The following is a 26,586-nucleotide window of genomic DNA, read 5'->3' as shown; positions in this document are numbered from 1 at the left end:
GTTGGAAATGAAACTAGGCGATGAAACGTATCTAGCCTAAGTCTAGTAAGAACATAACGGTGGCGAGGGAGTACCATATTTGCCAAGTAAGGCTGCATGCCCTCCGCCGTCAAAATTATTTGGTTATGAATGACTGAAGTTTTTTTTTATTCCACACCCCAGCGTATGTCTTCTAGGTATTTTAATGCCAGTTTACTCAGGTCCTTCCTAGATATCTTCTGCAACGAGGCTGGGTTTGAATAGTAGTCTTTGTTGCCCAATTTTTCAAAAAAGGTCGTGATGTATTTTAACCATGGTACCCTTGATGTGTATAATGACTTCATACAGTCGGTCAAAATGGCCTTATTAAAACTGGTGTGTTCCGAGGTCCAGACTTTATGCCATAATAGCAATGGCTGAATCTTTATCAAGTCTGCAATAAAGGGAACCCCAAGTTCCGAGTGTGTGACGTACGATGAAGTGCCTTTTGGTACCCTCAACAGATGTCGTAGGAAATCATTCTCCACAGTTTGGACTAGATCGCAGTTTGTATGACCCCAAATTCCTGCCCCGTACGTAACAGCTGGAATACACTTGGCTTTATAGATCTTTACCATATTAGGTGGTGTAATCCCCCCAAGCCTTTTGGAGAAGAGTCGTAGTGCCATCGTTGTTTTAATCAGGTGCACTCTCTTCGTCTTCCTGCAGTTGGCCCAGGAACCCAGCTTATCAAGTGTTATGCCCAAGTATGAAAAGGATTGCGCGATTTCGACCTTGCTATCTGCAATAGTGATGTTATAAGACTTGCCGCGCTTCCCTCCGCAGTTCAAGATAAAGGTTTTGGAGCGGTTGACAGTAAGTCCCAGCTGTGTCATGTATGTAATGCAGGTTGTTAAGAGTTTCTGGAGAGCTATTGGGGTCCTGGCCCTTAGTACTGCGTTGTCTGCATAAAGTAATGCCGGAACAGGTCGATTATCTATTTGGGGTAGATCTTTACATTTAGTGGCCAATTCTTTGTCTAAGTTGTTTATGTACATTGAAAACAGGAACGGAGCAAGAACGCAGCCTTGGCGCACTCCTCTGTATAGACCAAAGGGGCGAATACATTCCCCTTTTAGGCCGTACCTCACTCTTGCTCTGCTCCCTGTGTACATTTCACGAATAAATTGAATTAGGGCCGGTTCCACCCCCATGCTGTTTAAAATATCCCATAATTTGTCATGGATTACACAGTCAAAGGCTGATGATAAATCAATAAAGGCCAGGTACAGGTTGCCTGCTCTGATCTTGGTGTACTTTGCAATAATAAGACTTAGATTTAGACTTTGTTCCACTGTTCTGATTCCTTTCCGGAATCCATACTGGACCGGGGATAAAACATTATTTTCCTCTGCCCATGTTTGTAGCCTGTTCAGAATTATTCTCCCTGCTAATTTAGCTGTCGTGTCCAGCAGGGAGATTGGCCTGTAACAGGCTGGATTAAGGCGGTCACCCTTTTTATATATTGGGATTATGTTAGAATCTCTCCAAGATGGTAGGGGTCCGCATGTGCAGATAGCCCTCAATGTCTGCGTCAGTACAGGCCCCCACAGCTCAGTATTGGCCTTGAATATATCGATCGGAACGCCATCAGGGCCTGGCGCTTTCCCTGATTTACTTTCTATTATAGCTTCCTCTACCTCCTGAAGGCTAAATTGGGGGGTTATGACTAGGCGCGGACCTTCCTGTGCATCGTGGTCGTGAGTATGGTCTAATATATCACTCGTCAGGGAATATATATTAGAGAAATGTGCTACCCAGTCTTCTTCGGAGATAGCAATTTCCATCCTAGGAATGTCACTGTCCCCTAGCATGGGGGAATTTATTGTCTGCCAGAAGAGTATGTTATCTTTCTTACGACTTGCTATATGGAGGGTTTCCCACAAGTTTGTTTTTATAGTCAATTTCCTTTTCTTTATTGCTGTCTTATATTCCTGTCTGCGTTTGCATATGTCACTCCAACACCTTTTTGGGGCATTTAGGGCCTTTTTCAGTCTCTTATGTGCTTGGGTGCAGTTGTGGTCAAACCATCCGCGCATCCTTTTTTTCCCTATCTTACTGCTTTTAATAGTGAGGGCTTCTTTTATGGTTTGTGTAATCGTTGTAAACGCACTTAGACATTGCCCTGGATGTGGGTTCTCTCTTAGACAGTCTGCGAAAGCATGTTTACATTGGCATATTACCTGTTTCAATAAAGACTTGGGGTCTGTCTGGGCCCACTTCATAGTATATCCATTGCGCGGTGCCAGTTCAATATCATCTGCCAGTATAATACTATCTTCCCTAGCTGCTAAAAGGGAAGATATTAGGAGATTCATGCTCTGAGGGTAGTGATCACTAATTGCGATGTCGTGCAAGGTATAGTTTGTAAGATAGTGAGCGAGGTGAGTAGACATTAGGACATAATCGATCACTGTATTTGCGCCCCTTCCATTATACGTTGGTTTAAACTGTGGATCGGCCAAAACTAGTTCATTTACAAAGGAAAGGTTGTAGGTTTGAGCCAGTAAATTTATTTACTCTCCTTGAGTGTTATGAGAGAAGTGGAGGCTTGTACCTATGCCTTCCGAGTCCCAACCACATATCTTATCTGAAGTTTCTTCACACGGATGGATGTTAAAATCACCCCCCCATATCAATAGGATCTCTCGATTGTTTTTTTCCGAATATTTTTTTAAAATCATTTTCCATTCCCACTAAAATGTTGGAGAATTCTCCTGAAGCAGCATTATTATAAAAATTAATAATGACTAAGTGGGTCTTATGATCCAGGTTACTCTCAATCAATTGGTAATATGGACTCGTAAATTGCATCTCTAAATTCTGTAAGGGTAATTTGTTGGAAATATATGTGCACAGTTCCCCTTTGGGTCTACCATGCGTTGACTGCTCGGCAGGTGTATGAAATGTTTTATAGCCATTTAGATGGGCGGGAGTTAGGAGCCATGTCTCTTGTAGGCAAACACATGAATAGTCTACTAAAAAATTGGCCCAAATCTCATTGTCTAGCTTATTGGCTAAGCCTGCAATATTCCAGAATAGTAAAACTAGTTCCGGTTTCTGGTTAAGGTACTGCTTAAAGTTACGGTGCTGGTCCTTTTGGGGGGGAGGGGGGTATTGCTGTTGGTTGAGTTTAGTATACGTTTGGGATCATCGCCCTGGCTTAGATAAGGTAAACTCTCGTTCCTTACAGGAACCATAGTGTGTGATATGACTTCCTGATGTAGGTCCGTCCCTGATATATAAATTATTTTAGCTACTCTTTCAGGGATAGCTGACTGTTTCATATCCAGTCAATCTATATTTTCCAACGTTGAAAGGGGGTAAAATCTGTTGCATGTTATAGATAAGTCTGGGCTGGGTGAGGATGCTTCGGCTCGCTGTGGGTGGATGGAGTTATTCCCCATTGGTCTTTGATAGAAATAACCCAGGGGTAGTAGCAAGATTCCTTGTAGGGGAACTTGTCTGGCTCCTAAGTCATGGATAATTCTATTCACTAGGTTCGGTGAACCAAAAGAAAGGACCACACAATCTCCAGTTAGTACTTTCATGCTGTTCCCTATCCATTCAATTCTTCTGACCATTTTTATGTCATCAAAAAGGGTCCTCACTGAGCCAGGGCCCATTCGGGTCCCGATCCAGTTGAGAGCCTTGTTTCTCAAGGCCGACCATGTTTCACGTTGTTGATCGTCTATCGGTGGGACATTAGCCAAGACCACAACATATGGTGTGGCCTCCGGGGGGAGATGTAGCAAGTCACTAGGGAGGTAGATGTAATTCGGGGGTTTGTTTCTGCTAGTTGTATTTCTCCCTGGATTTGAGTGGTGATAGGTAGTCGCTGCCCTATGCGTAGCACTAATTGCTGTCTTGCGAAGTGTGGGATTTGGAATTTTGTTATCTGGAGAAGGATTATGTAGTGTAGTAGATGGAAAGAAGGGTTGGGTAGAATGATACAGCGAGGGAGGTATTGATTGAGTATGTAGTTCAGTCTGAGAATTAATATTTTGGAGTGAACTGATTGGCCTGTTGTGTGGAATAGAGTGTCTGTTGTTCTCGCGTTCTGGGGACCGCGATGTACTTCTGGGGTCCTTGCTTTGAGAATGCATGTGTTCCTGTTGTAAGGACTTTATTATTACATGACCTGCCTCAAGTCTGGACTCCACCCCCTTTAGGCGCTCCGACATAGAGTCCAAGGTGGCTCCGATAGATGATTTCAACTGGTTCACTGTCTCGTGAAGATTTATAAGAAGCGACCGAACAGTGTCTCCTGCTGAGGTTAGGGGTCTCTTCCGCGTTGATTTTCTTGGATATTTTTTAGTTGGGGTAGTTCTTAGGTCTATCACTGGCATTGTTTTTGCGGTCTTATCCACCAGAGTTACCTCTGGTTTTCTTGGTCGCTTGGCGACAGGGGATATTTCATCCATGGAGTAGATTAAGTTCGAAGAGTCTTTAACGCAGCCATTTGTAAGCCTTACTCTTGAATGTCCATCCCCATGTTCGCTAGATGGGGAGTTGTGTTGCGATGGTGCAGACCCTAGTGATTCATGGGAGCGCTCTTTAGATGATGACATTTTCCCTTCAACAGTGGCGATTTGCTTATCTATCATTCCCATCGCCCCAGAGATATATTTTAATATAGATGAGCTGTCTTTTAAATTTGGGTTGTTTAATTTTGAATGTTTCCTTTTACCCATGATTGTAAAATGTTATGTAATTTATTTAGTTAATTTAATGGCCGGATTACTCAAGGGGCTATATTTAGGTGTATAAAAACGATTTCCTCAATACTAAAATATTTAAAACAAGGGAGAGCAGGCAAAGCACCAACACAATACCTTCAGGCAGCCAAACACTTGTAAGGTGCCTAGTCCCGAAGTCCAGAAGGTTTTTTTGGAGAAATGTCAGGGGGGTGGCCCTGCCCTGCCTCTTCCTGGCACTGACGGGCAAGGACGGGCCCGCCCTTGGCCCGGGCTTCGCCCGGGGGCTGCCCGCGCGCGTCCCGCTCAGCGGTAGCGCGAGCAGAATTTAAAGGGCTCTTGCCCTTCAATCAGTGTCCAGGACAACGCGCTTCCTGCGACGGCGGGAACGCGAGCAAAATTTAAAGGGCTCCTGCCCTTCAATCGGTGTCCAAGATAACGCGCTTCCCGCGACGGCGGGAGCGCGAGCAGAATTTAAAGGGCTCCTGCCCTTCAATCAGTGTCCAGGACAACGCGCTTCCCGCGACGGCGGGAACGCGAGCAAAATTAAAAGGGCTCCTGCCCTTCAATCGGTGTCCAAGATAACGCGCTTCCCGCGACGGCGGGAGCGCGAGCAGAATTTAAAGGGGCTCCTGCCCTTCAATCAGTGTCCAGGACAACGCACTTGCCCGCGACGGCAGGAACGCGAGCAAAATTTAAAGGGCTCCTGCCCTTCAATCGGTGTCCAAGTAAACGCGCTTCCCGCGACGGCGGGAGCGCGAGCAGAATTTAAAGGGCTCCTGCCCTTCAATCAGTGTCCAGGACAACGCGCTTCCCGCGACGCCGGGAACGCGAGCAAAATTTAAAGGGCTCCTGCCCTTCAATCGGTGTCCAAGATAACGTGCTTCCCGCGACGGCGGGAGCGCGAGCAGAATTTAAAGGGCTCCTGCCCTTCAATCAGTGTCCAGGACAACGCGCTTCCCGCGACGACGGGAACGCGTGCAAAATTTAAAGGGCTCCTGACCTTCAATCGGTGTCCAAGATAACGCGCTTCCCGCGACGGCGGGAGCAGCGCGAGCAGAATTTAAAGGGCTCCTGCTCTTCAATCAGTGTCCAGGACAACGCGCTTCCCGCGACGGCGGGAACGCAAGCAAAATTTAAAGGGCTCCTGCCCTTCAATCGGTGTCTAAGATAACGCGCTTCTATATTAGATAAAGCCTACTGGTGGTCCCTAGTAGGTAGTTACAGTTATGACCTAATTTGCATCGAAAGAGCATGTTTTGACCTCTCTATATCTTTGGCACCATTTGAAAAATCTTCATGAAATGTTCCAAAAAAAGTGCTCTCTAGAATCTTGTTGTGGACAGAAAGTTTCATGGTGATCTGTTAAGCGGGAGCCAAAATAAAAAAAGGAGGGGAGCAAAAAAAAATGAATTTTCCATTTTAATTCCTGTAGAGATTTTAGACACGACTACAGCCCAAACTACTGGAGGGACTTACACCAGATTTGGCAGGAAGGTAGCTCTTGGTTCAGGAAGAGTGATTTTTGCTATTTGGTTTAAATCTGTTGAGTAGTTTAGGAAAAATAAAGGAAATCCAAATTTGTATTTGAGACAAATTTGTGAATACTACAGATCTTGTTCAGAAATATGATTGGCTGCCAACACTTCAACCAAGTGTTGACTGTGTGGCTAAACCCTCCTTGCCCTGGTGCAGGGGTTCCTCAGGGACACTCCTGGGCTAAAAAGCATTTTTTTAAAAAGTGAAAGCAAAAATCAGGAATAGTCGCCAATTTCATTATGGATTCAAAAATTAAAAGCAAGCACGGCCTTCTTCCGTGCTTGCTTTTCATTTTGACCCCATATTTTAACCCCAGGCGGACCAGGTCCTGGGGGCATTTACAAAACATAGGAGGGGGTGCAAGGGCCCCCTCATAGGGCTTATCAAAGCCCAAGGAACTGCCACCTCCCTGGGGCAATGTCATATAATGTATGCGGGGTGCCTACTTGGCACCCCCCCACACCCTGGGGACTGCCACCTCCCCAGGTAAATGCTGTTAAAAGTATACAGGGGGCCCAAGTATCCCCCATGCCTCAGGGACCACCACCTCCCGGGGAAAATAGTTTTTAATGTATGCAGGGGGTCTGCCCCAGGGACCACCACCTCTCTGGGGTAACACACATAGGGGGTCATTCTGACCCCGGCGGTCTCAGACCGCCGGGGCCAGGGTCGGCGGGAGCACCGCCGACAGACCGGCGGTGCCCCGCAGGGCATTCTGACCGCGGCGCTTTGGCCGCGGTCAGTGCAGGAAAACCGGCGGTCTCCCGCCGGTTTTCCGCTGCCCGTCAGAATCCTCCAAGGCGGCGCAGCATGCTGCGCCGCCTTGGGGATTCTGACACCCCCTACCGCCATCCTGTTCCTGGCGGTTCGCCCGCCAGGAACAGGATGGCGGTAGGGGGTGTCGCGGGGCCCCTGGGGGCCCCTGCAGTGCCCATGCCAATGGCATGGGCACTGCAGGGGCCCCCGTAAGAGGGCCCTGCTTGTATTTCACTGTCTGCATAGCAGACAGTGAAATACGCGACGGGTGCAGTAGCACCCGTCGCACCTTCCCACTCCGCCGGCTCGATTACGAGCCGGCTTCATGGTGGGAAGGTCGTTTTCCCCCTGGGCTGGCGGGCGGCCTTTTGGAGGCCGCCCGCCAGCCCAGGGGAAAACTCAAAATACCCGCCGCGGTCTTCCGACCGCGGTACGGTATTTTGGCGGCTCCCGCCGGGCGCGCGGTGACCGCGCCCGGCGGGAGTCAGAATGACCCACATAATTTATGCGGGGGCCTTCGCAGCACCCTCACACCCTGGGTACCACCCCTTCCCGGAGTAATGGATGTTATGTATGCGGTGGGACCCTCATGGCCCCTCCATGCTACAGGGACCACCACCTCCCTGGGACAATGCATAGAATGTATGGAGGGTTGCATGGTCCCCCACACATTGGAGGCCACCACCTCCCCGGGGTAACATATTCATTTTATAGTGCCGTGGGTCTACCTCCTCCCCTGGGCAAGACCTGAAAGTAGATAATAGGGAGGTCCTGCAGACCCCCTCCTGGGCCCTGGGGACCCTCACCTCCCTGGGGCTACAGATTCATTTAACAAAGGGGTCCGTCACACCCCTGGCCCTAGGACTCACCACCTCCCCAGGGCAAAATGTAAAAGATAGATGGGAACCACGCGACCCACCCCTCTTAGAGCCATAGATGGTCCTGTGAACTGATATCCCCAGGGCCAGCTCCTGCTGCCTCCCAAGGTGCCCACTCTCACTCTAGCTGTTACCTTTTGCTTGGCCGGAGATGACATCTCCGGTCAAGCAAATTCAAACATAACTTTGCTTTCAGCAAACGGAAGCTGTCAAACCACTCCTGCTTGCTGAGTTGAAAACATTGCTACCAGGCTGGGACCGTGGGAGCCTTTAGGCTCCGCACGTGGTCCCCAAAAATTTTAACAAATATTTTCAAAGTGGAACTGCAGATTTGCAGTTCCACTTTAAAAAATTATCTCATAAAGAGCCTTGAGGATCAATTACATTGATAAAATTACAGTCACATGGTCGCTGGAGATATATCCTCGCCGTCCTTTACCCAGGTATAGTGTAGGAGATGCACTATACATATACCCAATCAGGTAGCTCTTACTAATTACCCAGTAAAAAGTGCTCTAGTTGGGTAGACATTTTGCACAAAACGGTGGACTCTTCTTGGAATAATACGCTGGCATAATACTCATTTGAACAGAAATCAATTGTCAATTGGAAGTACTTACAAATATAAACAAAGCAGGGGTTCAAGTTCAAGGTCCACTTCCTATTGTTTAATCAGCTTTATTAAAAGATTGCTCTTCTGTAAGGTACTAATTAACATAATTTTCCATAGTCAAGGAAAAGCAAGTGTTTATTCTCTGAATTTCCACCTTAATTTGTAATCCTTGATGGAGGTGTTTGCATCCTTGCTTATTTTGCATGCAATATCTCATGTAGTGACTGTGATGGGTGGGTTCATTCTTGTTAACTTCTGCTAAGACCCAACCCCCAGCATGCATGGCCAAAGATCTTGCGCAATGTGGGGTTTGGTGGTTATAGGGGGTTGGCCACAGGGCTGGGCAGTAGGCCCTGCAGCCAACCACTGCCACGCACGGCCAAAGGCTGTGCGTAGCATGTGGTTGGGTGGTTATAGAGGGTTGGTCAACCTGTGGCCAACCCTCACTGCGCATGGCCAGCTGTGCGCAGCAGTGGTTGGATTAAGGTTTAGTAATTAAAATTACTTTATGTTTAAAAAACATACAAAAGGTTACAGGGACATTATAGTTAGGAAATAGAAAAAAAATCCATAGAAATTCAATTAAAAAAACAAAGGTTACAGGGACGTTATAGTTATACTCATGTTTTAAATGCACAAAATCATATACATTTACCTGTTATAGGTATGTCAAGTAGCTATTACTCGTGCCCTAAGGTAACTATTACTTGCACCCTCGCCATGCACTGCTAATTACCCCAATATTACAGCACTCATGACTTCTTTTATAACATCATAGATAATATCACTGCAACATTTGCTGTAAAAATATTCATTAAAAAACTTATAGCTGCCTTAGGTAATTGTCCAAAGTTTACTTTAGCTTAATAATTTAAAAAAATCTGACTTCACAATTGAATTAGATTTTTAATGGCTATTACAAATAACTGTTTACTTATTTTTCTAGCTGGTCAAATACCTGAGATTTAAGTATTTCCATTGGTGCTCTGGTTTTCTACCTAGGACTGCTAAGCCTACCATGGTGAAAATAGCTTACTGTAAGGTAGTGTTAACATTAAATTTCTACATGTCCTAATTTCAAATAGCACTGTGCCATGTGGGCTACAAGGCCTACATAGTGGTGAATTATTAATATTTTAAAGGGACATTTTGACTTGTCAAAAGAGTTCATTTTGGCAGGTCAATCTGCAGGTTTTACACTGCTACACTCAGGTTACAATGGTAAATCTGAAGCCATGTTGTGGTATTTAACATCCAGGCCCTGGGTACACTTTGTACCACATACTTATAGCCAATATAAATCTACCAATTAGGAACATACTATTTTGACTAAGTCCAGCAAAACGTGAAAACTCTGGAGTGGCAGCAGAGAAAAGGTGGATTTCCTACATCTGGCCAGTGGTGGGGCACAAAGAGGTCACATTTTCAGGATAAACCTTGACCCTAGGGGAGTCTTATTATAAAGCATAGAAATCTCAGCTTATCTAACGGATAGTGATGTTAAATAACTGGTAACTTGTGTGTTTTCAGAATTCAAAACGCTCGAGTTGAACATCTCTGGCTTGTTAGGACGATAGGCAATGCAAGCACTAATGGACATGCTTAAGATGAAAATGCTAGATCTCTAAGCTGTGTCTTTGTAGATATTATGATGAGTTATGCACCAGAACAGAAACTAGTAACATGAACACATACCTATACAGAATAACATGGTTGCAACCTGTTCACCATTATACACATGTTGCATCATGCCTGTAGTCTCTACACTGTTTTTTAAATTTGCCTATAAGGCTTAAGACTTAATCTGAATTCAGAATAATAAATGTTTTTTGTGAGTAATTAGCCTGGAAAATTGCATCCAATAATGAGAATTGGAATAAACCATTTGCATAGCAGGTTAAAACAAGGTTCTCTATTAACAGGGCTTAAAACTAGAATGTGCTAAAATATCTCATGGCCACGGCACAGATTGTTTATGTATAAGATGGTAGAAATAGAAAGCTGTGTAGCAGAACCTCTGTGTGGGGTGGCCCATGAATCAAGATGATGCCTAGAGTAAATTGAGTGTCCTTGCCTTTATATATTTTCCGCTGCACGGGGGAGGGTTCTTTCATTTTGTAAGTGCTTACTTCATTATGGGACTGTTCTCTTCATCATGCTATCATATTTACAGTGGCACCTGGTGACAGAAACAGGTAGTTTGAGAGTCCAATAGTTCAGGTACTTCGAATGTTAGTTAGTGTAGCTTAACATTAGAGTGAACCAAAAGGTGTTAACCAGGAACTGGAAGTAAGCATATGTCATATTTAAGAGTGAGAGAGGGTATTGCTCAGAAACCGTGAAAGACATTGAATGAGGAAGGTGAAGGCACATATGGATCAGAATGAAGGAAGAGGATTATCAGGCCCCGCAAATGCCAAGGAAGAAAAGTTATTAGTGAAAGTGAATTGATTAACAGAAGAAAGCACGGACATCAGTCATGTCAACATGAAGAGGAGTATAGGACATATGTATTGTCATCCACTTATTCCTTTCTTTCCTTTTTTCATTTGGTCTTCCCAAGTGGAAGTGTAATATTTCCCACTGTGCGTAGGGACAACATTTTCATTCTCCCAACTGTCAGAATGAAAATGCCACCAGTGGCTAGTTAGGAGGGATGAGGAAAGAAAGGAGAGGCCCCTGTTTGCCCCTAGGACGTTCCTTACACAATCTATTAGGCTTTAATAAGGTTTCATCTGGCACTTCCCCCACCTCTATTACACAAGAGAAGTGGTGGAGAATACACCTGCACTCTAAATCTTATTGTGTGGGAACTTAAACTGGGGTCAGAGAAAAGGGTGGAGGGCAGTGAGGGAGGGTGTTCCTATTGCTCTTCACTCATCATACAGCAGCGCATTTACTCCAGCTAACCTCCTCCAAAGTGCATGAAGGCCACAAGGCCAAGACACTATACTCTCTTCCCAGCAGGTTTATCCAGTTCTAAATGTGTTGGCACTATGCACAAGCGATTGCTGTATCTGACCATTCATTCAGTGAGGAACAATTACTTTCATGCTCATATCTAAATATAGATGGATCATATTTTCATTCCATTGTGTGTAGCTACAGGAAAGCAATGGCTTTACACACCCTTCAGAGTCCACACTGGAGCACTGGTCCTGCTCCCATAACTCTTTCCCGAGTCTCCACCCTCTTCTTCTAAAACCTATGCATCAATTAACATCTTTAGAAGAGCAACAGATGGATGCGTCTAGCTGCATAGCAGAGGCTGGGGCATATGCCCTAAGTGCCCAAGTTAGCCACTGCGTCTTCACTTCCATCATTGTGCCAACCACCTTATGTGCCTACTACATGTTCTTGGCATTGGCAGCAATGTGCTTAATGTGATGGTGAAGTAGCACAAGCCAACATGGCTCTGAGCTGGCATTACTGCATATCCCCATTTCTCTTGCCTATACAGTATAAGCAGCCCCATTCTATTCCTGCTACATCATTGGACTTGCTATTGTCAATGAGGTAACAAATAGGAAATAGAGTTCACAAACCGAATCCCTTTTATCAAGTTGACAGAGTGTGGTGTCCCATCTGTGCTCTGTTGTGCCGATGTATCAGAATAGTAGGCAGGATGCAAAGGTTGTGGGTTTGCCCAATGTAGTCGTGACTTGCGGAGAGGTTGGGGGGAAGGGGCGGCACGGCGTGTGGCGGGGGAGGACAAGCAAAAATATTAATAAAAAAAAAACACCTTCCTTGCCACCTCTGCCACACCGCTCTTCGGTCCTCACAGCAGGCACAGGCTCCCAACCTGCCTTGCATCCATTCATAATGCTGCTTTCATGCTGTTGGCAGCATGATAGCAGCATTAGGATTGGCTGGAGCACCCTGGCTTGGTGCTCTGAGGAAGAGTTGGAGCCTCTGCCTGCTGTCTCCAACCCTGCAACAGAGTGCCGGGTTGGAGAGAGCCCAGTGCGCATGTATGTTTGGCCGGCCTAAGACGGACAGTTAAACATACATGCCCACTGAGGGGATTGCTGTGCACTCCCCCTCCATCCTTGTCACGCTCCATTGCCCCGCCCCTTTTACATTAAAATGATAATAAACATAAGGGCATATTTATAAGCCCCTTGAGCCACCTTGCACCACATTAACGTCATTTTTTTCCCCGCTAATGTGGCCCAACAAGGCCAAAATTCTTGTGTCATATTTACAAAGTGCCGCAATGCATGCATTGCGCCACTTTCTAACCCTTTGTGCGACATGATGCCTGCGCCAGGCATAATGTATGTAAAGGGGGCATTCCCCTGTTAGGGAGGCTGAAAAAATGGCGCAAGGAAATCTAACAGATTTTCTTGCATTATTTTTTACTGCACTTTTAACGCCTGCTCAGAGCAGGCGTTAAAAGGGGGCTTCCATTATTTATAATGGGCCCCTATTTACTCTGCTGGAGTAGTACCATTATTTTGGTGCTACTCCTGCAGAATACATCAATAGCGTAAATAAAACTGACACTATTGCCCCCTACCCTGCGCCATGGTGCTCCGTATCTTAGATATGGCGCACCAGTGCTTAATTTGTGAATAAAAACGTGCCGTGCCCAAATCTGTCCTCTGAAATACGCAGCTGCTGCAATTAAATGTGCGAACACGGAATAGTGCAGCAGCGTAATCCTGAAGCCATCTTGGGCCGCTTCCAACCATTTACAGCCACTCACTGCCCTTTCAGCTTACTCTTGCAGGTTTCTGCTTACTCCCTTTGTGACGCTTCCTCTGTCTTTCTCATGTGTCTTTTGCTTACAGCAAATGCTTGAGGCAGAAGAATAAACCCCAGCCCTCAAAAATAAGTGTTGGTGTTCCGCACCGGAAACAAGAAGCACAAATTAAGCACTGTGGAACGCAAATTGTGGCGGTAGAGGGGCGCAAAGGGGCGCAAGGAAAGTGGCGCTGCACTAGCCACAGTGCCACTTTACTTAAATATGCCCCATAGTTTATTATTGTTTTATTGTAAAAGGTTTGGAGCAGCTGCTGCTGGAGGTGGGTGACGCTCCTACATCATAACAGAGGATCCGCCGCTGGCCCAATGCCCTGTAAGAGCTGAAACTGAAAAAGACTGTGTTACAGATCTTCTCCTGGCCCAGTCTCATGTCACATGGCACCAGCACACCTTGCTCACAATTCAGACACAGCTGCTGCATCACACTCAGTCAATAAAAGTGCATAGTGCACTAGAAGAAAAAAGAACTTGAAGAAACAGCAAGAAGTTCAATATTACACAAGTGACTGCAGGGAATATTCACTATAGATCTCCATCAAACTTCTCATTGGAGTCACAAGGTAAGTGAAAGTGATAGCGCATTAGATGAAGAAGAATGAAGAAAAGCACCTTGGTTACCAGAAGACTGTGGCTAAAGAAACCATAAATTCAACCCTTTATATCCCTTGAGGCACTGACACAATGCCTCTCACCACATATAAGAATCTGGAGTCACAATTCAATTAAATTTAAATAATTAAGAATTTACATACCAATTAAATTAAAAATTAAGTAACAATGTATTAAATATTAGTACATATATATTTAATACACACCCCACTCTTTTGCTCCAAAAACCCAACACCTCTCCAACAAAAAGATACAATTTAAATATATCTTGGGGTATGGCTAGGTACCTGCCAAGATGGTCGCAAACTAAGCGAGCTCCATGGCTGCCAAACTAAAATCACTCCCATCTGATCAAATCTCCGTTCCAGCCAGAAGCTATGAGGCTCGCAGTGAGAGGTGGAATCACAGAAGCTCCTGACACAGCTTTGCCGTATATCTGTTGACCTGCCCAACTGAGGAGCCACCGCTGGGGCCCACAATGAGTGGGGCCCAGAGGACTCTGGCCGAGGCATAGAGGCCCCCCAAAATGGCTAAAAGGGATGCTGTTGCTTCTGTCCTCTACCTGTTCCAGCCTGAAGTGATGCTCGTGGTGAGGCCCTTGTGGCGAACGGCACAAGGTAACAAGGGCCTGGAACATGAGGCTTACGCAGATTGGCCGTGCGAAACAACAGCACTTCCTTCCTCCTTTCCCATACACCCAACTGTCTTCCCGATGGGCAAGATGCCCAATTGATGAAAGTGGAGGGAACCTACCTGAGTGCCACAGCACAGCGTGTGACCGTGAGTCTCTGGAGGGAGCCCGGGATGCGCTACTGGACTGTATTGCAGTAATGCTGAACAGAGCAGTACTGATGGGCATGAATTTACAATTATCACTGGCACTTGCAGTGAAGTGACAGTGCCGCTGGTTGGAGCCACCTTCCGAGGCCCCGAGGGTGGGGGAGCAGTCATCGTGAACACGTTGCAGTCACCTGGGCCATCCCAAGGGAGGTGTGAGGGAGTGGGACAACGGCTGGGCCCAGATGGAATAGGTTAGTTACTGACTCTCCTCTCTTGTTCTAAAGATTCTACTTAGAAGGACAGTAAGTACTGGAATCCCATGGAGAAAACCACTGAGGACTACTGCTGCTGGGCCACCCGATATAAGCCCAGTGGCAGGCACACACGTGGCCGTGTTGCATAGGCTGAGAAATACTGACGAGAACGGCAAGGCCTACGTTGGGACATCCCCTTTTCAAGGAACTTGGGTGGTGACCAAAACTAGATTATTAAGCCCTGGCCCAGCCACTACCATGAACCTGTGACCCATCTTGTGTGGAGACACCAGAGCTTTCTGACACCCTGATGCAGAGTGGCGGCCCTGAGAGAGTTGCCCCACCAATATTGCTTGACTGAACTGCTCCGCAGCCTCTTGTTGCTGTGACTGGCTGAACACAGAGGCACCTGCTGTGGTGGGGACCTGGCTAGCTGACATGCCGGGTGCTACTGGAGTGCATGGACAAGGGACATGGGGCCAGATGTAGCAAAATTTTGCGAGTCGCAAATGGCCCGAATCGCAATTTGCGACCCCGCAAAATCAGAAAGGGGATGCAAAAACCCCATTTCCGAATCGCAAGTTGCGGCCCGAGCCATTACTGACTCGCAATAATTGCGACCCCATTTTGCGACCTGCAAATAGGAAGTTGCAAACCATAGGAAATAGCCACTTGCAAATTGCGACTAGTCGCAAAAAGCCCATTTTGCACTTCCAATTTACCACTAACTCAGAGAAGGTGCTAACCAGAACCAAAGTATAAAAGGAGACCCAGAAGGCACCTGGGTCACTCAAGATGGCAGAGATATATGTGATAGCAAGGAGGAGGAGAGCCCATGCCACACAGCAGATGAGGAGGAGGAGCCAGAGACAGGAGAAGATATACAGAACCAGACAGACACTTTTCCAACAAACTGAGGAGGAGATATGTGATAAATACAGACTCAGCAGTGCAGCAATATAAGAATTAATAGATCTACTCAATCCGCAGCTTCAACGCCAGACTGTGCGCGGCAGCGCCATCCACACACATGTGCAAGTGCTATGCTCACTGCACCTCTTGGCCTCGGGTAGCTATCAGGGGGTCATTGCAGTGACAGGTGGGGTATCCCAAAGTGCACTCTCACGGTTCTTCAGAGCATTCCTAGATGCCATACTCACACACATGTCCAGATACATATACCTACCCAGGAATGAGGCAGAAATCAACAGCACCAAGTTGGAATTCTACAGGATTGCCAACTTCCCGCATGTAATTGGGTGTGTAGATGGGACACATATACAAATATGCCCTCCTGCAAATCTGGAATATCTGTTCCGCAACCAGAAGTGTACCCATTCACTGAACATCCAGGTGGTATGAGACGCCCATTATGTTATAACTGACATGGTTGCCAAATTTCCAGGGAGTACACATGACTCCAACATTTTCAGGCACAGTGGGATACACCTGGAACACTGGGAGTTTGGAGACGGATATCTCCTAGGTATAGCTGAATACACCTTGCAGACATACACACAGGTCAATGTGGAACCCATCTATGCCCAGCTAACATTGTTCATTTTGTGCCAAACAGGTGACAGTGCATATGCACTACGACCATGGATACTTACCCCCTACTTAACACCCAGCAATGAGACAGAGAGGCGATACAACCGTGCACATAGGAGGACCCGAAATATTATAGAGAGGACCTTTGGACTGTTGAAGGCAAGATTCAGATGCCTCCACAGAAGTGGAGGTGCCCTCCAGTATGCCCCAATAACAGCATTCAAGATCGTTGGCGCATGCGCTATACTGCACAACATTGCCACCAGACGTGGGCTACATCTCACCCCAGAAGACCCAGATTCGGAGGATGACGAGCAAGAGCCACCACATCGCCATCATGGGGATTGACGCATTGCAAATCAAGGCAGACAGAGACGGGACCACATTGCAAACCAATACTTTGGAAGGTATCTGGTAACTGTCACCACACACACGAATGTCACACACAAAGAGCCCAGGTGTGAAGTGGAACAAACAAGAACTTTAATGATGTGAACCAATAAACTATTAAAATGAACTATTGATCAGGGGCTGTAAAAGTCCACCTGCTATGAGGACACATTAACATCATGTGCCTCCATTGTTTGTCAGTGCGTAGCTCACATCCTACGCCTGGGACGCCCAGCATGGCTGGTGCCTGGAGCGTCTGCAATTCCCTGCCGTGCACTTCCACTACGCAACACCCTGGTGTCTGTGGCAGATGCACTACTTATAGTAGAGCCCTCCTCACTGTCTTGCGGCGTGTCTGCCACGCCCCTAGCCACCTGTTGTGCCTCCATCATGTCCACAGCGTGGCTTATGCGTCCCAGCCTGCGAGCCACATCGCTGGCAAAGTGGCCTATGTCCACCTGTAGGCTGACTGTGCGGCATGACAGCCCTGTGGTATTTACAGCCAGGCGGACGATGGAGGCAGCCATGCGGTCTAGTCAGTGGATTAGTTGCCGGTCACGGCGCCTTGCACCCTCTCTCTCCGTGACAAGTTCAGCCACTAGTTGTCTGATGGAGAGCGCAAGTTCACCTACATTACTGTTCAGGTGTTGTAGCTCTGTGTGGACATGTGCCAGCCCTGTTGTCTGATTCCTTTCCATTCGCCGCATGGCCCCTGAAATCAGTCTCATTTCCCTTGTCTGCAGGCGCTGACCTTGGATGAGTGCTGCCTCGGCGGCGGACATGGAGGCGTCCCCTACATCTCCCTATGACACTGTAGGGACAAGGATAGGTCGCCTGTGACGCGGTGGTGGATCTGTGTCCTGTTGGCTGGCACTGTGGTTGGGACCGGGTGCTGGCTCGATCTCCACTATGGCCACTGGTGCATCTGGAGGGGACTGTGGTTCGGTGGTGCAGGTCCCTGTGGTGGCTGCTCCTGGGTCCTGTGCTGCCTCGTGGGTGACCTCTGACCCCTGGACGTTGTGACTGTCAGTATCTACCATCTGTTGTATGCTTCCTAATAAACTGTTGCCTATCAGCTGCCTACTTGACTACATTGCCCATAATGCACCATTATGGTGGTTGCTATTTTGGTTGTGCATGCTGCTGTGTACTAGGTGGGTGGGGGTATGGCAGATATGGGTGTACATGCATGTTTCATGGTACTCACTGGTTGATGGTCCTGGCGCTGACGTGTCCAGCTCTCCTACTCCAGACACTGCCTCTGGCTCCAGGGTCTCTTCCACTCTTTCCTCCAAGGGTGTGGGTGGTGGTACGGTAGATGGGCCTCCTCCAGTGCCCCTCATCTCCCAGAGGCGCTCTGCCACCCTCTCCTTGGTCCGGGAGCGCAGGTCATACCACCTTTTTCTAAGTTCATCTATGCTCCTGTGGCTCACCCCCATTGAATTCACCTTGTCTTGGATTTCAGTCCAAATCCTCCTTTTCTCCAGCTCTGGCACACTGAGGGCTGCTCTTCCAAAGAGTTGATCATGGTGCTGGCAGCATTCATCCGTCAGCACCTCCAGTTCTTTTTCAGAAAATGTTATCTTCCTCTTTCTGGCTGATTCCTCCATTGTTGCTGCTGTTCCTCCTGTTGGCTGTTCAGCAGTTGGAAATGGGTGTGGTCCTCCCTCCTCCCAGGTGTATTAGTAAACTTCCTGGCTGTGATGTCATCATCAAGAGCCAGGAAATGTTTTCCAGAGTGTTCTGCTGCACCTGCATGCAATTTGCGGCACAGTCGCATTTTGCGACACCCACCCGCAATTTGCGTGTTCATTTTTAGCGAGGTTGTAAAAATCGACCTCTCAAACAGCGGACTCGCAATCTGAGGTGCAACTTCATTTGCGAGTCGCAAAAGGGAGTCGCTTTTTCTTGTTGGATACCATTTTGCGAGTCGGAAATTGCAAGTCGCAACGACTCGCAATTTCCGACTCGCAATTGTTTAGCTACCTACATCTGGCCCATGGTGAGGAACAAAGGGCCAGCACCCATGCAGTCCAACAAAATGGATAAATATGCTGTAAATAAAATTGTCCCCATGGCTTATTGGCTGGGAGTGGAACATCAGTTGACTGGAGAACCCTCACTGTGTGCTATCATGGCAACTATACAGGACCTAAATGGCACAATGGAGCCCAAGCTGAACGCTGTAACTGTAGATGTCACCTTCTTCAGAGCAGACATTAAAAAGATCACTGAAAAGTAATAGCAGCCGAGTCCTACTTTTAATTCCCTCCAGTCAATGACCAAGAGACTACAGGATCAAGTACAATATCTCATGAAACAAAGTGCCACCATCACAGCCAAACTCGAGGACCAGGGACCAGGAGGGGAGAGCACAGAGAAAGGGTTGTGGGGGTCTCTATGAAGGCCCCAGTGTTTATCATTTCCTGGAAGACCCCTCTGCTCAAAGTGCTTCTCTAACTTTTCTCAATCAAAAGGGCACATGAGGCTGCCAATACCCCTTCCGAGGCCAGGTGCCCCCCCCTCCAAGGATGATTATTGCAAGAGTGTTCAACTATCATGCCAAGGGCATGATCCTGCAAGCGGCCCATTACCATTGTGATTTAAAATATAAAAATGCACTATTTGCTTCTTTCGGTACTTTACAATGCAGGTGCAAGGGCGGCTTTGAAAAGGTCAAGAAATTGGTCAGAGCAGAAAAGCTCAAATAAATGATGCTATACCTGGCTCGGGTGAGGGTGATAGCGGAGGGAAAATCCTGGCACTTTACCACACCAAAGGAGGCCTGATGCTCCCCTAGACAATGGGCCAAACAAGAAACACATGAAGGGCACAGCAGCGATGAATCGGACAATACCCACACTGATCTCCCACGGACCAACCTGAGGAAGGAACAAACCCCCCAAAGGCTCATAAACAATTAAAGCCAGATGGCTTCCAGGCAGTGTCCTACCTCACACCCAGTAGTGGATGATGTAAGTTTAATTAGCAGAAGGCTGCGAAGAGGAACTGGGCTCAGATCTAGGCAGTGACTGTGCACTATTGATTGCCCCTGAACCTTGGTGCTGGTTAGCCGGGGGAGGGACGCACCTAATGATAATGACCTACAATACAGTGGTATGGATCCATTATATTACAAAAGGGGTATAGTTCCCTCCTTGGTAGATTTGTCGTGCAATCTGGGAGTTGGGAGGGACATCCATTGATCATTAGCTCTCTATATGTAAAACTGAAATTACATACAACGACGTTCTCTGCTGTTAGCACTTTACTCTTAGAGATGCCACAGGGAATCCTCATATTGGGGGAACTAGAATACTGTGGCTGACTGTGGTATGAACAGAGAAAAAAAGAATGTGCCTATGGGTGAGCTTGGTCATCCACAGGCTTTTACAGAAGCTATGGGACTGGTAGGCTTATGGCGCGAACATAACCCTATGATAGGACAATTCACTTACTTATCAGAAGCCCATGGTAGTTTCTCCCGCCTAGACCACATCTTTACTCAGCGGGTACATGTGAGCAAATTTAGAGATCCAACACATAAAGTACGCTGTAACTTGGACTATTCACCAGTGGAGGTGGTGCTCTGTGGCTTAGATAGGGACTGTGGATTGACTCCTAGAATTGATCCCTGGCACATAAAGAACAGAGCCCTTAAAGGCAAATTAAGATAAAGGGGGGAAAGGGCAGACCACTACTTCCAAGAAAGCAAGGGTACTGTTAAGTTTGCCTGTGTACTATGAGCAGCTTTTAAACTAGTCTGTGGACACCTGCAGGCCCTAATCTGGGAGAAAAGGAAAGAGCAAAAACAAAAATGTGAGGCGCTTGAATGTGATATTTACTCCCTAGAGACCCAGCTCTTAGCAAGGGGGTACATGCAACCTCCAACTATAACACCAACTATGCCTCAAGCCGCATGAGCTCAGAGAACTGGCAGAAGACCAGGTGGGCGCCTACGCATTGGCGACTCAGTGCTGCCTGCATGATGTAGGTGATAAGGCTAACAAATTGCTAGCATGGTTGAACAAGAGAGACAAGGGGTGAAATTGGGTCCTGGGGATTCAAGATCACAATGGAGCACTCCAAGCGACCTGTGCCGCAATAGCAGAAACTTTTCCCACATATTCTGAGGGGATATACACCTCCACAAATGCCAAGTTTGGGGAAGACTGTGCTGACCTCCTGAAGGGCCTAGCCCTCCTGAGGCTCCCAGATGACGATAGGGACATCCTAGAGGAGGATCTGATAGTTGAGGAAACACTTAGGTGATAGGGGACCTAATATCAGGGAAAGCAGTTGGGCCCAACGGCCAGCTGGTGGAATTGTACAAATGCATGATAAGATTGCGGAGCATATGCTAGCTAAGTTCCTGGAGGCATAGGAGGTGGGGAGCCTGCCTGAAGACCAGAGGACTGCCAATATAGTAGTTATTCCCAAGAAAGACAGACCATCGGGCAGAGTGCGGATCATACAGACCTATGTTGTTGCTTAACTTGGAGGTCAAGGTCCTAGCAAAAGCTCTGCTGAACAGGCTGTAGGGAGTGATCACTACAGTGATCCACCCAGACCAATCAGGCTTCATGCCACATAGAGGAACCCTCATCAACCTGTGGCCTCTCTACGGGGTGTTATATATGACCAATATGCCACACTCTGAGCAGGCTGTGCTCATGTCATTAGATGCTAGACTCACATGCGACAAAATCGAATGGAACTATATCTCTGCAACCCTTGACAAACTGGGGCTTGGCCCCAAGTTTTCTGGCTGGGTAAAGCTCTTATACCAAGGCGCGCTGGTGCGAGTACAGTTTAATACTGCACTGTCCCAAATCTTTGCCCTGCAGAAGGCAGGGGTGTTCTTTATCCTCTATGATGTTTGTGTTAGCGCTCCAGCCCTTAGCCTCCTGGTTTCATCAAGGCCCCCTTATACAGGGTGTGAACACCAATTGGGAGTGGGAAGAACAGATTTTCCTATATGCTGATGATATATTGTTCTACGCCACACAGCCCATCCTGTTCATCAACCGAATATTGCACATTTTTTAAATCTTTGGGGACCATTCTGAGTACCGAATTACCTGGGACAAATCCTTGATATATTTCCACTAGCAGGAGTGATCTTGAAGCTCCCCTCGAGATGCACAGCGCCGCTAGCACTAGGTGGGTTTAAATACATTGGCATCCATGTCATCAAAGATTCTAAAGAATTTCTACATAAAAAATGTGATCCCACAGCAAGACTGGCTCCGCAGAGATGTTGCACTTTGGCGAATGCCTCCACTTTCCTTGTTGGGTAGAGCTGCCCTCTTTAAAATGATGACTCTCCCATGCCTGCTCTACATTCTTCAAAATAGTCCCTTTGAGGTCCCCCAGACTTCTTCAGAAAGGCTGACTATGAGATAAGGCTATTGTTATGGGATGGGGCCAGCTCGCGCACAGTGAGACCTCAGAGAGGTAGCTATGACTCAAATACTATTGGGCTGTGCAATTAGTGGCGGTCAACGACTGGGTGTTCGCGGACCGAGTTGAGCCAGCGTATCCAGTTGACAGGCGATGGGGAGCAGGGCCTACTCAGCCTTTTCCCTATAGACGAGGCCAAGAGCTTGACCTGCTGACTCACACCCAGACAGTGGTTAGAGTGTAGTGGAAGGCTACTTGGTATATGGGATGGAAAGGTAAACCGGTGGACCGGATCTTTGTTTAACAGTGATCTTTAGTGTGCAATTGGAAACCTCGAGGGTTTCTTGAGATGGCACTGATCGACATAGAGCATCTGGGCGACACATGGAGAGAACAGGCATTGGGGACCTTTGAGGTCCTGAAACATGAATATGATGTGGCAGAGACTGAACGGATCAGGTACCTGCAACTGGAGCACACCCTCTGATGCCATATTCTAGATGAGGACTAGCCGCCTGAGGCTGCACCACTAGAGGATCGTCTCCTCCCAGACCCACTGACAGACAAGGGTATCTCCATGATATGCAAGAAATTAATTAAATATTCCTCAGACCTGTTGATGGCTTTGAGGGAGGCATGGGAAAAAGGCATGCAGCACCTGATTAAGACTGCTGGGTTGAGACAGTGCAAAGTCCTACGGAGGTGCTGATACAAGCCCACTTTCAGGCAGTCCAATTATGGATATTGCATAGGTCATAATACTCCAGCATGCTTTTACACAGGGTGGGAAGGGGAGGTTCTATGTCTGAGGGGCTGTGAGCAGGTGGGCCACTTTTTCTACATAATATGGAAATGCCTAAAACTTCAACGCTACAGGACATGGATGGTGCAGATAATGACCCAAGCGCTTGGACTGGAATTTCCACTAGATGCCAAATGGCACTTTCTGAATATTACAGACAAGACGACATAGCCTAGATAACAAAAGATTTGGCTGGTGGTGGCTGTGGGGGTGGCTAAATGCAACATAGCATGCGCTTAGGGTGTAGTGACGTCCCCCTGAATTGAAGATTTGAAAACTGACATAAATTTGTGCCAGGTGTGGAGCGGGTAGTTTACCAAACTAGGGGTTGACCTAAGAAATTGGAAAAGGTGTGGTGAAGGGGCGCTGGTGCACTTACAGAGGCTATTAAGTAGGTGGAGATAAACATTAGAGTAGGGCAAGAAGAATTGTCATTTCTGAACTCCACTTGAGGGAGAGGCCTGAAATCTTTTTAATATGGGAAGACTCAATTTCTGATAACTGTCAATTTCATGTTCATGTTATGGTCTGCTCTGCTTATTATGTACACTGTATGTTTGACTCAACCACTATATTTGCTGTATACGAAGCAATTGTTCAATAAAAATAGTTTACATATATATATATATATATATATATATATATATATATATATATATATATATATATATATATATATATATAATTACTTGTATATATTACCAAACCAAAAAAATAAACTTGGTTATAAATATTTAAAAATAATAATAACTTATAGCACACAAAAAACCTAATTAACTATAATTTACAAAAAATATATATTAAATGCTTTCATATGTGTAACAAAGAAAGAATATGTAATTTTAATCTGCTATAATATGGCCAATGATATGCTGGACATCACAATATTTTTGCAACAGTATAAAAGATCAGCAATATTTTTGAAACAATATTAAATAAAAAACACCATAAACGTCAGGCCATATGTCAGAGGCGCCCCCATCAGGCAGTTTGGTGGTCTAACTTAAAGTACATAATGTGGCTACTATGGTGGTATGGCACCCCAGACAATTAAGGCACTCATTACAACGCTGGCGGTCCGAGACCGCCAGGGCTGTTTTGGCTGAAGCACCGCCAACAGGCTGGCGGTGCTTCAGAGGGGATTACGACCGCAGTGGTTTCCCGCCACATTTGCCCCAGCGGTGATAATCCGCCAGGGCAGCGCTGCCCAGCCTTTTTCAAACCTCCAGGAAAAGGCTGGCGGTACGGGGAGTCGCGTGGCCCATGGGGGCCCCGTGCAGCTTTTCACTGTCTGCATAGCAGACAGTGAAAAGCGTGACGGGTGCAACTGCACCCGTCGCACGGCCGCAACACCGCCGGCTCCATTTGGAGCCGGCTCCCATGTTGCGGCTCACATCTCCGCTGGGCCGGTGGGGCGGGGATGTCATAATGGGCACCGCGGGAGTGCAGCCGCATTGGCGGCCGCACAGTGGTTACAACTTGGCGGGCCGCGGCTGCCACCCGCCAATGTTATAATGACTCCCTAAGTGTCTTGCACAGGAAAAACTGTCTGTGGAAGGCAACACCTTGTTGGGAGGGCGTGTAGCAGAGGCGGAACAGAAGGCCAGAACAGGTTAAACAAAGCTAGCACAACAGCACACTTACTAGTTATCATATCACAAGAACATGATCACTGGTTACATACTTCAATTGGACACAGTACCCTCAACAAACAAGTGACGGTTGAGGGCAACAAGAAGATATATCCCTGATATAATTTGTTGACAGATCATCCAGAGTAAAGAGACCAGAACCCAAATGCAAAGTTCTGATACAAAGATTTGTCACATCCCTAATTGATTCAGGATCACCAATGAACGTAGTGGACAGGTGACAATTCCTCTAGCTACAACCTCAGCCTGAATTGATTCCAGTGAGAAACACAACAATGCATAATGAGACCTAGCACTGCTGCAACTTGTAGAGATAATTAAACCCACCATTTCAAAAGGGACAGTGCCCATCAGACCAAAAATCTTTGGCACTGAAGACATCAGTGGAGCTCTACTAAGCTGTGTAGCATTTGAGGTTCTGAGCCACAGCTTCTTTGCTCATAATGTTCACCTGTTCTCTGGTCTAGGGTGTTTGCCAACCAACCAAGCTCATTATGCTACGGACAGACAAGTGTTTGAAACCTACTCAGGCACAGAAGAATCCTGTTCTACCTATGATCACAGGCAGATGCAGAACACAACAAACCTGTACACATGGGAAAATGGTGAAGTTCACAGGACCTGTCCTAGGGGTGTTGCCTATGATAGTAATAACAAAGCACACACAACCAAATGCTATTTGAAACTGTTTCAGTATGATACTACCTAAAGTTGTCCTCAGAAGAGGGTGTCATATAACGTCAAAAATTGGCAAAGCCTTATTAGATCTTAAGGGCACCACCTAGACTAGAGCTAAACTCTGGCTATCACCAGTTGCTGCTCGATGAGACTAGCTGGTACATCACAATCCTCTCAACGCATATGGGATTGCAGCACTGTAAGAGATGCTTTCCCATATGGTCAACTGCAGAACGTGTTCCCAAGAGCAATTCTCAGTGTACATTCAGGGTTGTGCTGTGCCCAAAACATAAGTGCTGACATCCTAATAATCATTGTAAATAAACCTGGGCACAAAAATCTACGGAAAGTCATACTACAATCACTGTTAGTCATGTCCCAGGTTACACTGTGAAAAATGAGAATTCCTAAAAGACAGCATCATTTTCTTCAACTACATATGCTTCAATTAAGGCGTCAGTTTTAGAATCAAGAAAAGTCAAAGACATCATCGAAGCATCTTTCAGCACCTCCAAAACATACAGAAAGGCATGTTTTTTGGGTGATGGCAAAATATTACGAATTGTTATATGGCCTCACTAACAAAACCCCTTCCCAGTTCCATCCAGGAAAATACATCATGGCACTGGTCTAGTGAACCTGATACCGCATTTCACAGCACAAGATCCACAATTTTAAGTAAAACAACAGTGGCTGCAGGAAAATCGAACTCATGGAAGCATGCCATAGATTGCTACAGAAAAGAACAACCTAAAGGAAATACTTTCAGACTAAGGAGAGTATGCAATGAACTCATCATCTCAGCACATCATCTGATCATGAAAGGAGACAAGACTGTGATGTGACCTTCAGTTATCAGCGATACGACTTTCACATCACAGACACTGAGGCATGGACAAAACGAAAGCATGTGTCAAGGAAAAAGTATGGTTTCCAAGAATGGACACACTGGTCGAGGAGATAGTGAGAAGATTCCAGCTGTGACAAGCAACCAAGGTAGGAATCAACCAGACCGATAATCACTGAGAAAGAATGGTCAGTACCCTCGTGTACAGTTAGCGCAGATGTCTGCATTTTACCAGTTGCCCAACAACTGCTAGTCTACTTGATAATAATAATATCTTCATCCACTGAGTTTGAACATGTTAAACCCAAAGTGAAGAAAGTGCTGGCAGCGTATGGACTGCTATTGATCACAA

General features: G+C 46.6%; 1 protein-coding gene across 1 annotated transcript in view; it reads left to right on the top strand.

Annotated features, from left to right (window-relative positions):
- The window catches only part of NTMT2 (N-terminal Xaa-Pro-Lys N-methyltransferase 2), a 624,679-nt gene that overhangs the window by 493,135 nt on the left and 104,958 nt on the right, over positions 1 to 26,586 (top strand). The window lies entirely within an intron of this gene.

This window comes from Pleurodeles waltl, chromosome 4_2, assembly GCF_031143425.1.
Source record: "Pleurodeles waltl isolate 20211129_DDA chromosome 4_2, aPleWal1.hap1.20221129, whole genome shotgun sequence".
In the NCBI taxonomy this organism is placed as follows: domain Eukaryota; kingdom Metazoa; phylum Chordata; class Amphibia; order Caudata; family Salamandridae; genus Pleurodeles; species Pleurodeles waltl.
This window is presented reverse-complemented; position numbering and strand designations above follow the sequence as displayed.